Source organism: Hyla sarda, chromosome 9 (genome assembly GCF_029499605.1).
Source record: "Hyla sarda isolate aHylSar1 chromosome 9, aHylSar1.hap1, whole genome shotgun sequence".
NCBI classification, from domain to species: Eukaryota; Metazoa; Chordata; class Amphibia; order Anura; family Hylidae; genus Hyla; species Hyla sarda.
In genome coordinates this window covers 39,287,354-39,300,647 of record NC_079197.1, presented here as the reverse complement: position 1 = coordinate 39,300,647, position 13,294 = coordinate 39,287,354, and the positions used below count along the sequence as shown (strand labels likewise).

Genomic DNA, 13,294 nt, shown 5'->3' with positions numbered 1-13,294 from the left:
TGTCCAGGCCCATATGCAGCGTGAGGCCCCAAAATGTCCTCATTTCCGCTGCATCAATGGCGCTCCATTCATTGGGCCTGGCCAAAAGCGAATCAGGGTGGTGGGCAATGAACTGCTGGGCATACAAGTTAGTTTGCTCCACCATGTGATTGACCAGGCTGTCACTGAAAAAAAACCTTTAAAAAGTCCACATCAGTGAAGCCAGCATGGTCAATCCGGATTCCTGAGTCGCCAACAAACTCAGGAATCCGTGGCTGATAACCCTCTGGGGGGCTCCAGACAGGGTCACCGGAAGGGGGCTCCGGTGCACTTGTCTGGGGGGCCGGACTCCTATTACGAGCGGCATTGCCACTCGTACCAGTGTCGGCCACTGGGTCACTCTCATGGGGGTTGCGTGGCCTCGCCTGGCGGCGTCTCTGCCGCCATACAGGGGACTCATCATCACTAGTAGATGATGAGGAGGGCGAGGAAGAACACAAAAATAGGATCTTCCTTGTCCTCACTGGCAGATTCGGAGTCGGAGGCTAAAAAAGCGTAAGTCTCCGCTGCTGAAAATGCCCGGCGGGACATCGCCTTTTTTCTACGGTGGCAGGGGGGGGCAGTGGTGGGGGGGAGGGGGTGTGTGTGGGGGGGCGGGGAAGTATGTAGTGTGTGGTGCTTGGTGTAAAAAGTGTAATAACAGTAGTAGAAAAAAAAAAGCTGCGGCCAAGGCCCCCCCCAAAAAAGGGGTGGCAAACGCAGCTCCCTGAACCCCTAATAGGGCCCGGGGTAAGGGATCAGACCCTAATAGGACCCTTGGGGACCTATTAGGGGGTCAGGGATTTTTTTTTATTAAAAGAAAGAAAAAAAAAAAAAAGCTGCGGCCAAAAAAAAAAAATTATTGCGCACGCAGCTCCCTGAACCCCTAATAGGACCCGGGGTCAGGGATCAGACCCTAATAGGACCCTTGGGGACCTATTACGGGGTCGGGGGGGGGGACTTTTTTTATTGGTACTTTTTTTTTACCCTCTGGGGGGCTCCAGACAGGGTCACCGGAAGGGGGCTCCGGTGCACTTGTCTGGGGGGCCGGACTCCTATTACGAGCGGCATTGCCACTCGTACTAGTGACGGCCACTGGGTTACTCTCATGGGGGGTGCGTGGCCTCGCCTGGCGGCGTCTCCGCCGCCGTACAGGGGACTCATCATCATTACTGGATGATGGGGAGGGCAAGGAAGAACACAAAAATGTAGGATCTTCCTCGTCCTCACTGGCAGATTCAGAGTCGGAGGCTAAAAAAGCGTAAGCCTCCGCTGCTGAAAATGCCCGGCGGGCCATCGCCTTTTTTCTACGGTGGCAGGGGGGGGCAGTGGCGGGGGGGAGAGGGTGTGTGCGGGGGGGGGAGGGGGGCGAGGAAGTATGCAGTGTGTGGTGCTTGGTGTAAAAAGTGTAATAACAGTAATAGAAAAAAAAAGCTGCGGCCCCCCAAAAAAAGGGGTGGCAAACGCAGCTCCCTGAACCCCTAATAGGACCCGGGGTAAGGGATCAGACCCTAATAGGACCCTGGGGGACCTATTAGGGGGTTGGGGGGGGGTTATAAAAAAAAAAAGCTGCGGCCAAAAAAAAAACGATGGCGGACGCAGCTCCCTGAACCCCTAATAGGACCCGGGGTCAGGGATCAGACTCTAATAGGACCCTTGGGGACCTATTACGGGGTCTGGGGGGGGACTTTTTTTTTTTTACTTTTTTAAAACTTTTTTTTAACTTGTTTTTTAATTTTTTTACTTTATTAAATCCTACCTGTCCCTGCAATCCGCTGTCCCTATTCTAAGGCTCCTGAGGGGGCTCCGGAACTCTGAGGGGGGATCCACGATCTTCTCCTCACTGCTGCACCCGCTGACTGAACACAGAGAGCGGCTGCAGCAGCGGGAAGGGACCGTTAACCCCTCCTCTGCCGCACTGCTATTGGCTGGACGATCGCCGGCCAATAGCAGCGTTGCTGGGGCGGTGACAGTATTGGCACCGCTCCCTAGCAATGGCAGGTGATTGGCGGTAAATTGTACACCGCCGATCACCATTTATTACCGGGTCATCGGGTCACAAGTGACCCGAATAGCCGAAGATCGCTTGTGTGATTTTGCAAGCGATCTCCGGCGATCACCGACATGCGGGGGTCCCGGGACCCCCTTAGGCATTTGCACGGCATGCCTGCTGAACATTTACAGCAGACATGCCGTTCCAATCTCTGCGCGGCGTGCGGCAGAGACCAGAGAAACACCAGGACGTTCTGGAACGTCCTTGGTCCGTAAAGCCCAGGGTGCGGGGACGTTCCAGAACGTCCTTGGTCCTTAAGGGGTTAAATAGGCACCGTCATAGCCAAAAACATTTTATATGTTGTTGTAAATGAAAGACCTTTTGTAATATGGTTGTTTAAAATTTTTTGAATACTTAATAAAAGAAAACAGCTCCTTAAAATCCCAACACTAGGGGTTCCCATACCTACTGGGACACTAATCAGTACTGCAGCAGCATCATGCTTTTCCATGAGTCATGGACAAGAGATGACTCATGGACAAAGCTGCATGAGCAGACACACCAATCACCTTCCACGACTACAAGGGAGGGACACGCCCTCTTCACCTGAGAGGATTTCTAACACTGTGAGCTAATGCAAAGAGGTATTTTATAATAAATATAGGTGATAGAGGCATACAAATTATATGTGCATGATCAGTATTAGGTACTGATTACGTACTAAGTTACCTTTTTTTGTTTTTGGGGATCTTACTGGTACGCTTTAATGAATATTTATCTTTTTTTAACCTATGCACCTATATATCGATTATAGTTCATATTACATACATAATCCCTGAATAATAGCTTTATCCCTGCTTTATTTTCCTCTTCCTAAACCATCAGCAACCATTATTAAGTAATAAGAAATTAAGCATTACTAAGAAGTATAATCACTGTTATCCAGAAAGCATTGGTCTATGACAGCGACACGCCTAAATAATACAATGTAGTAAAATGTATTTTTTTGTACATCCTTTCTCCAAACAATAAAATAGCTAATGAACAACAGAATAGGTATCACACATGTATTATGAAGGATTATAGCCCCTCTATTGTAATGTGCTCCACAGTTTGCTTTCTAATTCCTTTTAATTCAGTAACACATTGTATTATGCTTTATAAACTCATTTTTATTTTAATACTAAGCTTTGATATCATGTTTATAGGAAGAATTATGTCAGAATAACTACTGTGCTTGAAGTGATTCGACACAGATCAATTATTTAAAGGGGTTAGCCACTTTATAGAAAAAATCTGAAAAGGCCATTAACTCTATTGTCTTTGGCCGCATTGGAATGCTGGACAACAGTGAAATAATAAGTCACATGGTCTCCAGGGGGTGTGTCTATGCTGCAGTGGGTAGGTGGAAGAGATTCACTGAAGTAATGCAATCTACCCATCAACTGCACCAGAGCCACACCCCCTGCAGACCATGTGACTTATGACATATTGTCCTTGGCTGCATGAAATGCTGGGAAAGGTCAGACACAACAGTAAAATGAAACGACTTGCACTTTAGCAGGTCCTGTGCTTAAAAACCAGACAAAGCAGCGCATGGGGGTAAATGAAGCATATTACATAATTATATAGCTTGGCATGGACTCAAAGGCTAAGAAAAAAAATACAGCAGTACCCCTTTAAGCTGTGATGTCAGAAGTATAATTATTTATACTGTATATTATTCTGCTGCTGTGCAAATATAGGTCCCCGGCTCTCTAGGTATGTACTGTGTAAAGGATAGACAGTGGTGGTCATTGAACCTACTGTATATGATGTAAAATACCAGTAGTCACGTGGATATGTCATTAAATATAAAGTTTTATTATTAGGGGTAAGTGAGACACCAACGTAGCGTTTATAGAGTTGGTATATCATGAGTTTCATACCACTTTGATCCAAATTGTAGGCTGACGTTTCGCCCCTTTTGGACTTGTGTATGTGTGTTGTGGCCATCCACCCTGAACAAGACCCAGGAGGGCTGATATGTTGGCATATGATTTGCATACTAACTCTATAAACTCTATGTTGCAGTCACCCCTTATCCTAATAAAGAATTATCATACTTTTGTGCCTTGGTTTCTTTAAGTTGAAATGCACTGATGGTCCAACCCTACCATCGAGCACCACGATTACCCAGTGAACAGTACCGATTTTATATGGACATGCATAAATCATAAGACCGCATCCCTCAAATCTTAAAGGGAACATGCTACCTAGATTTTTTTTCTAATTAGAACCAGATAATGAAACATGTTCTATTTTCTAATCTTTTTATATTGTTTTACTTTCATTTTTTATTTCAATATGTAGAGGCAGCTGTATTGTTAAAGGAAATCTGTCACCAGTGTCACCTGCACTAACCTGTCGGTACCGTGCAATGACAATGGTACTTACCTTGTCCCGTTCCGTGCAGGGGATCTCTGGTATTCTCTGTAATCTTCAGCTCCAGCCCAGCTTGGGGCGCGGACGGAGCTTAGTGACGTCACCGCTGCTGTTCTCCAGCTCTTGCTCTATAACATCCTGCCCGAGAACATGATAGCATCTGCTTGGACTGTATCTTTTGTGTGACAGGTTCTCTTTAAATATTTTCTCTACAGAATAGGAAATGTCAACTTAGAATGAGACTTAGTGGCCAGAAAAGAAGCTGCAAGATTTTAGGATTATTTAATTATATATACAGTATATAGCAAAATGGAAAAGTTTACCAAATATTCTTTCAAAATACGTTTAACATAATAACTTATTTAAACAATAAGTATTTTTTCTGATGACACATTCCCTTTAACCGTTATTACCTTTTTAGATATAATAATAATAATAATAATAATAATAATAATAAAGTAGCCAACCCCTTTAACATAAAGGTTTAAGGAATTTTCAGAAACATAAACTCCAGCATCAAAGGAAAAAAAAAAAAAAAACAGTGCACGAAGCGAGAATTAACACATTACCATATGACAAGACTCTCCACATGAGTCACAATGGAAAAGCTACAGTAACTGTGCCATTTGAGGACAGTGATCATGTTTTCATGCTTTGGGGCCAGCCATGAAGGCCCAGATTAGGTTATACAGCTTAGATTTATTAGATTCCCTTTGTTTCACACATGTGCTAATTGGAATGTTTCATTCACATGATAACCATCTCTCATGAAGCCACGTAATAAACAGCTTAGCTTCTTCATTCAGTGTGCCGCGGAAACGTTTACATGTAAAGCTTTCATCTTCAGCTCCTATTAGCACTTATTTTTATTACCATATCATGGGTTAATGAATGACGAGCATGAGTCACAGCGGAAAAGCTACAGCATCTATGCTATTCGGGGACATTGATCGTGTTTTCATGCTTTGGGACCAGACATGAAGGCCCAGGTTACGTGATACTGTATAGATTTAAAGTTTCCCTTTTGTTTAACACGTGTTAATTGGAAAGTTTCAATCCCATGATAACCATTGACAGTGGCCATAAATAACCCATGAGCAACTATTGATAGAAAGACAAATAAAAAATAAGATGTAGGCTACAGCCACACATAGAGGAAATGCTGCAGATTAGAGAACAGAAAATCCGCTGCGGATTAAAGTCCATGTGCCATGTGGATTAAATTTGGAGAACATCTTCAACCGCGACCGTGAGGAAATAGGGAAGCGAGAAGCCACAAACAAGTTCTTGTGTTACAGATTTTTCGCTGTGGATCAGCCAAAAAAAATCTGCAAGTGCATACTTGTCTCCCCTGTTTTCAGTTTACAGGTTCCTTCTGATGACTTGTCACATTAGACACATAACCCTTGCAGCCAATCACATGCTTCAGTACTCACGTGTCAACATGTCCTCACTGAAACCGTAAGCACAGGGTCCGCCTGGGTGACCAGGGAAGCCTCACCATGGGAGGTAGAACAGCTGTTGAAATCCACTACTGAACATCAAACAATGTCTGCATCAAAATCCACACAATTTGGTGCATATTTCCCTTTGTATTTCGTTTTAAATAATATCCATCAGAATAAAGAATCCAACGGCACTCACAATATGGATGCAAATTATGTCACATTCATTGTACTCACATGAGGGATGACAAACGGTAATGAAGGGAGGGAGCAGGCACGTTGGAACTTTCCCGTTTGTCGTCCCTGATGTGAGTACAATAAATGGGACATAATTTGCATCCATATTGTGAGTGCCGTTGGATTCTTTACTCCGATGGATATTATTTTGTGACTTCACTGTCTGCTAGCAACTTAGCACCATGCTACATTGGATTTTACTATTTGTTGGGGACTACACAGTGAATATATCCCCCATTGAGGATCATCAGATAGGGTCAGTAGTGCCGACTCTGCCATTCTTTTGTTAACTGTTGTATTTAGTTTTAAATTGGCAGCAAAATGATATGCAGGAAATCCAACCTATATGAAAGGGCTCCAAACGATTTCCCCTATGAATACAATGGCATATGACAATACAATAAGGCTACATGCACCTCTAGTTTAAGGCTTTCTACAAAACCAAGCTTTATTATAGCAATTTGCATTACGCCTTATGGGAAGACCAAGCCTATATTGTGGGGATCGGATTCTCCTGATAGGTGGGGTCTTAGATCTTTTTACATGTCTTAGATATTTGCGATGGGAATACCCATATCATGTAGGATGGATAGTTTGTACTTTTATTTGACACAATCAGTTCAGTTGTAGGGCACATGCAGACAGCAATGTGTAGATTCCACGTCACAGACCTGTAGGCACCTCATGGCCTCCTGTATGGTGCCTCCATCCAGAACCTACTTCTTCACTAGAAGAAGCTGCTTAATAACGCACACAAAAACCTGCTTAAGGCTAGGTTCACACTACGGTTTGTCATTACGGTTCCCGTATATGGCTGGTAGGAGGGGTGGGCGGGGCTTAATTGCGGCACCCGCACTCAGCCGTATAGGGAACCGTAGTTAATGTATTTCTATGAGCCGACCGGAGTGAACCGCAGCCTCCGGTCGGCTGCTTTTTCGGCCGTATGCGGTTTCCCAACCGCAAGCAAAAACGTGGCCGACCACGTTTTTGCTTGCGGTCGGGAAACCTCATACGGCCGAAAAAGCAGCCGACCGGAGGCTGCAGTTCACTCCGGTCGGCTCATAGAAATACATTAACTACGGTTCCCTATACGGCTGAGTGCGGGTGCCGCGATTATGCCCCGCCCACCCCTCCTCCCAGCCGTATACTGGAACCGTAATGACAAACAATAGTGTGAACCCAGCCTAATACAGCACACAACATTGGGGACATTTGGTATTAGAGTATAGGCTTAAAGAATTCCATAGCCAAAAATTCTTTATGGTTACATTGAGCACGGCTAAACTGAAAAGAGTTTCAGGTCTGCTCACGTTTTCTGTTACATATTTATTGTTAAAGGGGTACTCCCCTGGAAAACATTTTTTTTTATCAACTGGTGACAGAAAGTTAAACAGATTTGTAAATTACTTCTATTGAAAAATCTTAATCCTTCCAGTACTTATCAGTTGCTATATGCTCCACAGGAAGTTCTTTTCCTTTTGAATTTCCTTTCTGTCTGACCACAGTGCTCTCTGCTGACATCTCTTTCCATTTTAGGAACTGCCCAGAGCAGAATAGGTTTGCTATGGGGATTTGCTCCTACTCTGGACAGTTCCTGACATGGACAGAGGTGTCAGCAGAGAGCACTGTGGTCAGACAGAAAGGAAATTCAAAAAGAAAAGAACTTCCTCTGGAACATACATCAGTTGATAAGTACTGGGTTAAGATTTTTAAATAGAAGTATTTTACAAATCTGTTTAACTTCCTGGCACCAGTTGATTTAATTTTTTTTTCCAGTGGAGTACCCCTTTAAAATTCAGTCTAAGGGTACATTCCCACACGGCGTATTTGCTGCGTATTTGCTGCTGCGTATTTTATTTTCTCTGTTGAAGTCAATGGGTAGGAAAATACGCAGCACCAAATACGCAGCAAATACGCAGTAAAATACGCCGTGTGGGAACGTACCCTAAATTGCTTATCTGAGAGGCTGCAGATGAAGAGTGGGGGAAGCTAGCTTATATTTGTTTAGCCACACGGATATATATATATATATATATATATGTATATATTATATGTTATTATTAAAACATTTTGAATAGTCCAGACATCAATTCAGGATGATTAAAAGGTTTGTACAAGATTGCAAAAAAAAACAACTTGGCTTGTTTGGTCTAAAACAGCGCCACATGTGTCTATGATTTGTGTCTAATGAATGGGTCTGAGCTGCAATACTACACATAACCTGTGGACAGGTGTGGCACTTTTTTTCAGAATTCTGCAGAAATATTTTGCTGGTAAACTCCGCTGCAGCAGAATTCCATTGATTTCAATGGGATTCTGCATCACATGCACAGGCCAAATTTTTTTATTTCAGCATCTACAGAAATAACGAACCTGTTCATTGTTTCTGTAGATTTACTCGGAAATGCGTTTCGGTCCTAGTGCGGGCAGAACATGCAAATGTGCGGGATGTTCGCCTATGTTTTCCAGTCTGCACATTTTCCGCTGTGTGAACATAGCCTAACAGAGTCTTTGAAAGAAATGTTCAGTTGAAGTTTGCGGACATTATTGATTTTCTGAACTTTATATGACTCTGCTGATTTGCTATTCACCGTTTCTAATACCTTCAGTACATTAGAGGCAAATTGCTAACTTTAGTAGGTGGATGTATTGCACTTTTAAGTAAGAATAAGTAGTAAAAATGTGTGCAGCAAAGGTCCCTACAGAGAGCCTTATCTTTCCGCACAGTACATGCCAATGGGCACTTCTCCCTCCAGCGCTAAAGTGCAATCCAATGTTTCTGTAGCAGTTGTCTGATTGAAGTGAATGCGCTGCCGGAGGGGCAATTCTAGATTGAAAAAATAAGGCAGCACAGGAGATGCACTACATTTTCGCTAGTACTGTTCTCTGATCCATTTTCTATTTTTGCATTAAAATGTTTGGAATGTTATGTAATCAATATCATTACAATTCCACTAGATATATAGCAGTAAAACAGCCTATTGGTTAGTACTGTTGCTTTGCAATCTCAGTCTGTTTAGGGAGAGCACCTGCATGGAGTTTGTATGTGTGGAATGGTGTGAATAGTTAAAGGGGTATTCCGAGCAAAAACATTTTATCCCCTATCCAAAGTATAGGTGATAAGATTTCTGATCGGGGGGGGGGGCACTGCTTAGACCCCCCGCGATCTCCCAGCATGCACCCGCATTCTATGCGGGGACTGCATCTCTAGTTTTGGAAACTTCCAGGTTTCCGGGACTGGGGACGTAACATCACACCACGCCCCCTCCATTCATGTCTATGGGAGGGGGCGTGACGGTCGTCATGCCCCCTTCCATACACATGAATGGAGGGGGCGTGGCGTGACGTCACGTCCCCAGTCCCGGAAATCCGGAGGTTTCCGAAACTAGAGACGCAGTCCCCGTGCTGCAGGGAGATCGCGGGGGTCTCAGCAACGGGGCCCCCGGGATCAGACATCCTATCCCCTATCTTTTGGATAGGGGATAATGTATTTTTGCCCGGAATACCCCTTTAAAATCTGTGTAAAATGCTGCAGAATATAGTGGCGCTATATAAGCATCTGAAAATAATCAAATAAACATTGGTACTAATATTACTAATCTCCTCATCACTTGTAAACATAATTGACAATCATTTTTATATTATTTGCTTTCATTTAGTTTGGTAAATTGAAACTTTCTGGTTGCCTGTAAGGCCCCTATTTAATATTATTCAATAATCGCATTATAGGCCGAAATAATGATGAGATCCAACTTTATAAAGTTTTCTAAAAAAAATCCACCTTTCCAGATTCTACCTCTTGTCCACATTGTGAGATGGAGGTGAAATAATTAGGTAATACATTTCCACACGTCCTGTGTAGGAAGTGTTGCCCTTTTTTCAGAAGCACCTAATCCATTTATTTTTCCATTTTAAGTGGAAATTTCCTTGATGTAAACTATAAAGCATTTAAAAAATACCCACAACCCACATAAGTATCTGTGATCCCCACCAAACATTCATGCGCACAGAATCTTTCTCTCCCGCTGCTAGTCTATGGCATACTGTCACTATTAAATGTAGGTATAGTAGCCAAAATAATCCTAGGACATTTAATTCCCATCAAATGGCCAGGATTGCCCAAACTTCTCCCTGGGCAACTATGTACAGGATAACGTTAAACTTTTTAAAAAATGGTTATTGTCATTTAAAACAACTTTCCTCCATGTGACAGCCTATGGAATTCCTAACATTTTACTAAATTACTTACTAATAATGACTCCTTAACCCAGAAAAAGCTCTAAACTTTTTGCCCAAAACTGTTTCCCTTTCCATTATGAAACACAGGAAGTTGGGGCAGGGCTTAGCTACTACTATGTGAAGGAAAGAGTGAAAGACTGTGTGCCTGCAAACTGTGTCTGTTCTCCAGAGGATCTTCACTGTTTATGCAAGGTAAATCAAGGCTTCCCTTTCACCTCATTTGCAGTTTCAGTGCTACTGCTGTATCTTCTCCCCCCCCCCTCCCTTTAGTCTGTTGGCTTGCCTTAAAGGGGTTCTCCGGTGCTTAAACATCTTATCCCCTATCCTTTGGATAAGATGCCTGATCGCGGGAGTCCCGCCGCTGGGGACCCCCGGGATCATGCACACGGCACCTCGTTTGCAATCAGTCCCCCGCCCTGTAGTCGCCGGTAATCAGTCCCAGAGCGAACATGCTCCGGGGACTGATTACAAATGGGGTGCCACGTGCATGATCCCGGGGGTCCCCAGCGGCGGGACTCCCGCGATCAGGCATCTTATCCCCTATCCTTTGGATAGGGGATAAGATGTTTAAGCACCGGAGAACCCCTTTAAACAGAAGCTAAGTGTTTATTGTTAGTGCAACTCCTATCAATGCCGTCCTGTTGTTTCTTTAAAGGGGTACTCTGGTGGAAAACTTTTTTATTTAAATCAACTGGTGCCAAAAAGTTAAACAGATTTGTGAATTACTTTTATTTAAAAAAATCTTAATCCTTCCAGTACTTATTAGCTGCGGAATACTACAGAATAAGTTATTTTCTTTTTAGATTTATTTTTTTGTCTGTCCACAGTGCTCTCTGCTGACACCTCTGTCCATGTCAGGAACTGTCCAGAGCAGGAGAAAATCCCATAGCAAACATATGCTGCTCCGGACAGTTCCTTACATGGACAGATGTGTCAGCAGTGAGTACTGTGGACAGACAAAAAAAAAAAAAAAAAAGAAATCCAAAAAGAAAAGAATTTCCTCTGTAGTATTCAGCAGCTAATAAGTGCTGGAAGTATTAAGATTTTTTTACAGAATTAATTTACAAATCTGTTTAACTTTTTGGCACCAGTTGATTTAAAAAAAAATGTTTTCCACAGGAGTACCCCTTTAATTCTGCTTACATAGCACCTTACATTTTTTGATGATTTCATCTGCCACTAGGCTGAGCCATAGAGATAACAGCAATGTGTGGTGTTTTAAGGCTCTTTTATTGTTGGACACTTTTAAGCAGCCAACAATTTTTTTCCTTCTGGAAGAGAGCTTACTTACATAGTGATTTATTATTAATTGATGTACAATTAGATTGTAGTTAGACCTCTATCTGTAGCTTCAACCAACCAGAATTTACCATTTTAATTTATGTATAACATAAATTGCACACCAATAAGGTCCTGTACACGACCGATTTAATAAACCTCTTAGCCAAGTATCAATGTAACTAATAATCACCAACTGACCAACACCAGTGAATAGAGGTGGCTTAAAACATCACTTTTAATATATACTCAATAAAAGTAGAAAGTACAATCAGTGCCGTTCCGTGCATGTACTCAATAATCTTTAATCCAAACTATAACTGCTAAAAGCAAATATAATTATATCCAAGTTAGGAGTGCTATACTGTAATACAAGCACATCCAACCATGAACAAAGTGTGCTACATCAAGGCACAATCTAGCTGATGTGACAAATCACTTGGGGTCACCCAGCAGATAGTTACTCCTTCAGTCATCCAATGATGGCGACTGAGTCTCCCAACGCGTTTCTATCGCCTGTTACGTCGGTGTCATCAGGGGAGATATTGACATAGGAGTCAATAAGAAATATAGACCGTCAGGGTATGTACCAACTGACCGGACTAAGTCAAGGGGCTGCAGCATGTAACCATACACAACACGTGGCAGCCTCTTAGCTATGGTACTTAGATATATAAAACATCAAAATAGGATTTTCTTTTTAAATAAAAAGACCATATGATTATGTTACTTGAAGTCCAGCACCAACAGAGGCCTTTCCTGTAAAAGAAAAGAACATATATGTAGACAAGTGGCCATATGAAGCTGATCTTGTTTATAAGTCAGCATTGCATTGCTTACTCACTTAACCACCTCCGATTGGCTGCCCTGCAAAACAAGAGAAACACAACCCCATTCAGTATTCCCTACGTTAAATCCACCTGTAGGGAAGGAATACTCCATATGGAGTGTACTCACTATTGTGTGACTTTAAGAAAGATTACCGGTGGCGCGCACTCCCGCAGTGGCGAAGAGGCCGGCTGACATCCAGCCCAGCGCGCTGCCGGGGAAGCCGGCGTCTGACGTTATATCCTGTGCGACCATTACCTCACGTCCGGCGCATCCGCCCCGCTTCCCAGGGCGACGCGTCCTAGGGCGGTGCTAAGTTATCTGCACTCGCCAAACGTGTTAACCATTTGTGGTCCATACAGGACGTTTGTGGTTCGCAGGACGTTGAGCGAACGTTCTGTATGGACCACAAATGGTTAACACGTTTGGCGAGTGCAGATAACTTAGCACCGCCCTAGGACGCGTCGCCCTGGGAAGCGGGGCGGATGCGCCGGACGTGAGGTAATGGTCGCACAGGATATAACGTCAGACGCCGGCTTCCCCGGCAGCGCGCTGGGCTGGATGTCAGCCGGCCTCTTCGCCACTGCGGGAGTGCGCGCCACCGGTAATCTTTCTTGAAGTCACACAATAGTGAGTACACTCCATATGGAGTATTCCTTCCCTACAGGTGGATTTAACGTAGGGAATACTGAATGGGGCTGTGTTTCTCTTGTTTTGCAGGGCAGCCAATCGGAGGTGGTTAAGTGAGTAAGCAATGCAATGCTGACTTATAAACAAGATCAGCTTCATATGGCCACTTGTCTACATATATGTTCTTTTCTTTTACAGGAAA

The 13,294-nt window shown here is 43.4% G+C and overlaps 1 protein-coding gene across 5 annotated transcripts in view; it reads left to right on the top strand.

Annotated features, from left to right (window-relative positions):
- ASTN2 (astrotactin 2) overlaps positions 1–13,294 on the top strand; it is a 759,531-nt gene that overhangs the window by 737,530 nt on the left and 8,707 nt on the right. Inside the window, exon 22 of one of the 5 annotated variants that reach the window (XR_008847822.1) lies at positions 10,444–10,548. The exons of the other annotated variants lie outside the window; for them this stretch is intronic. The gene's annotated coding sequence lies outside the window, so the exon portion shown is untranslated. The remainder of the gene's footprint in view (positions 1–10,443; positions 10,549–13,294) is intronic. 5 annotated transcript variants of the gene reach the window in all.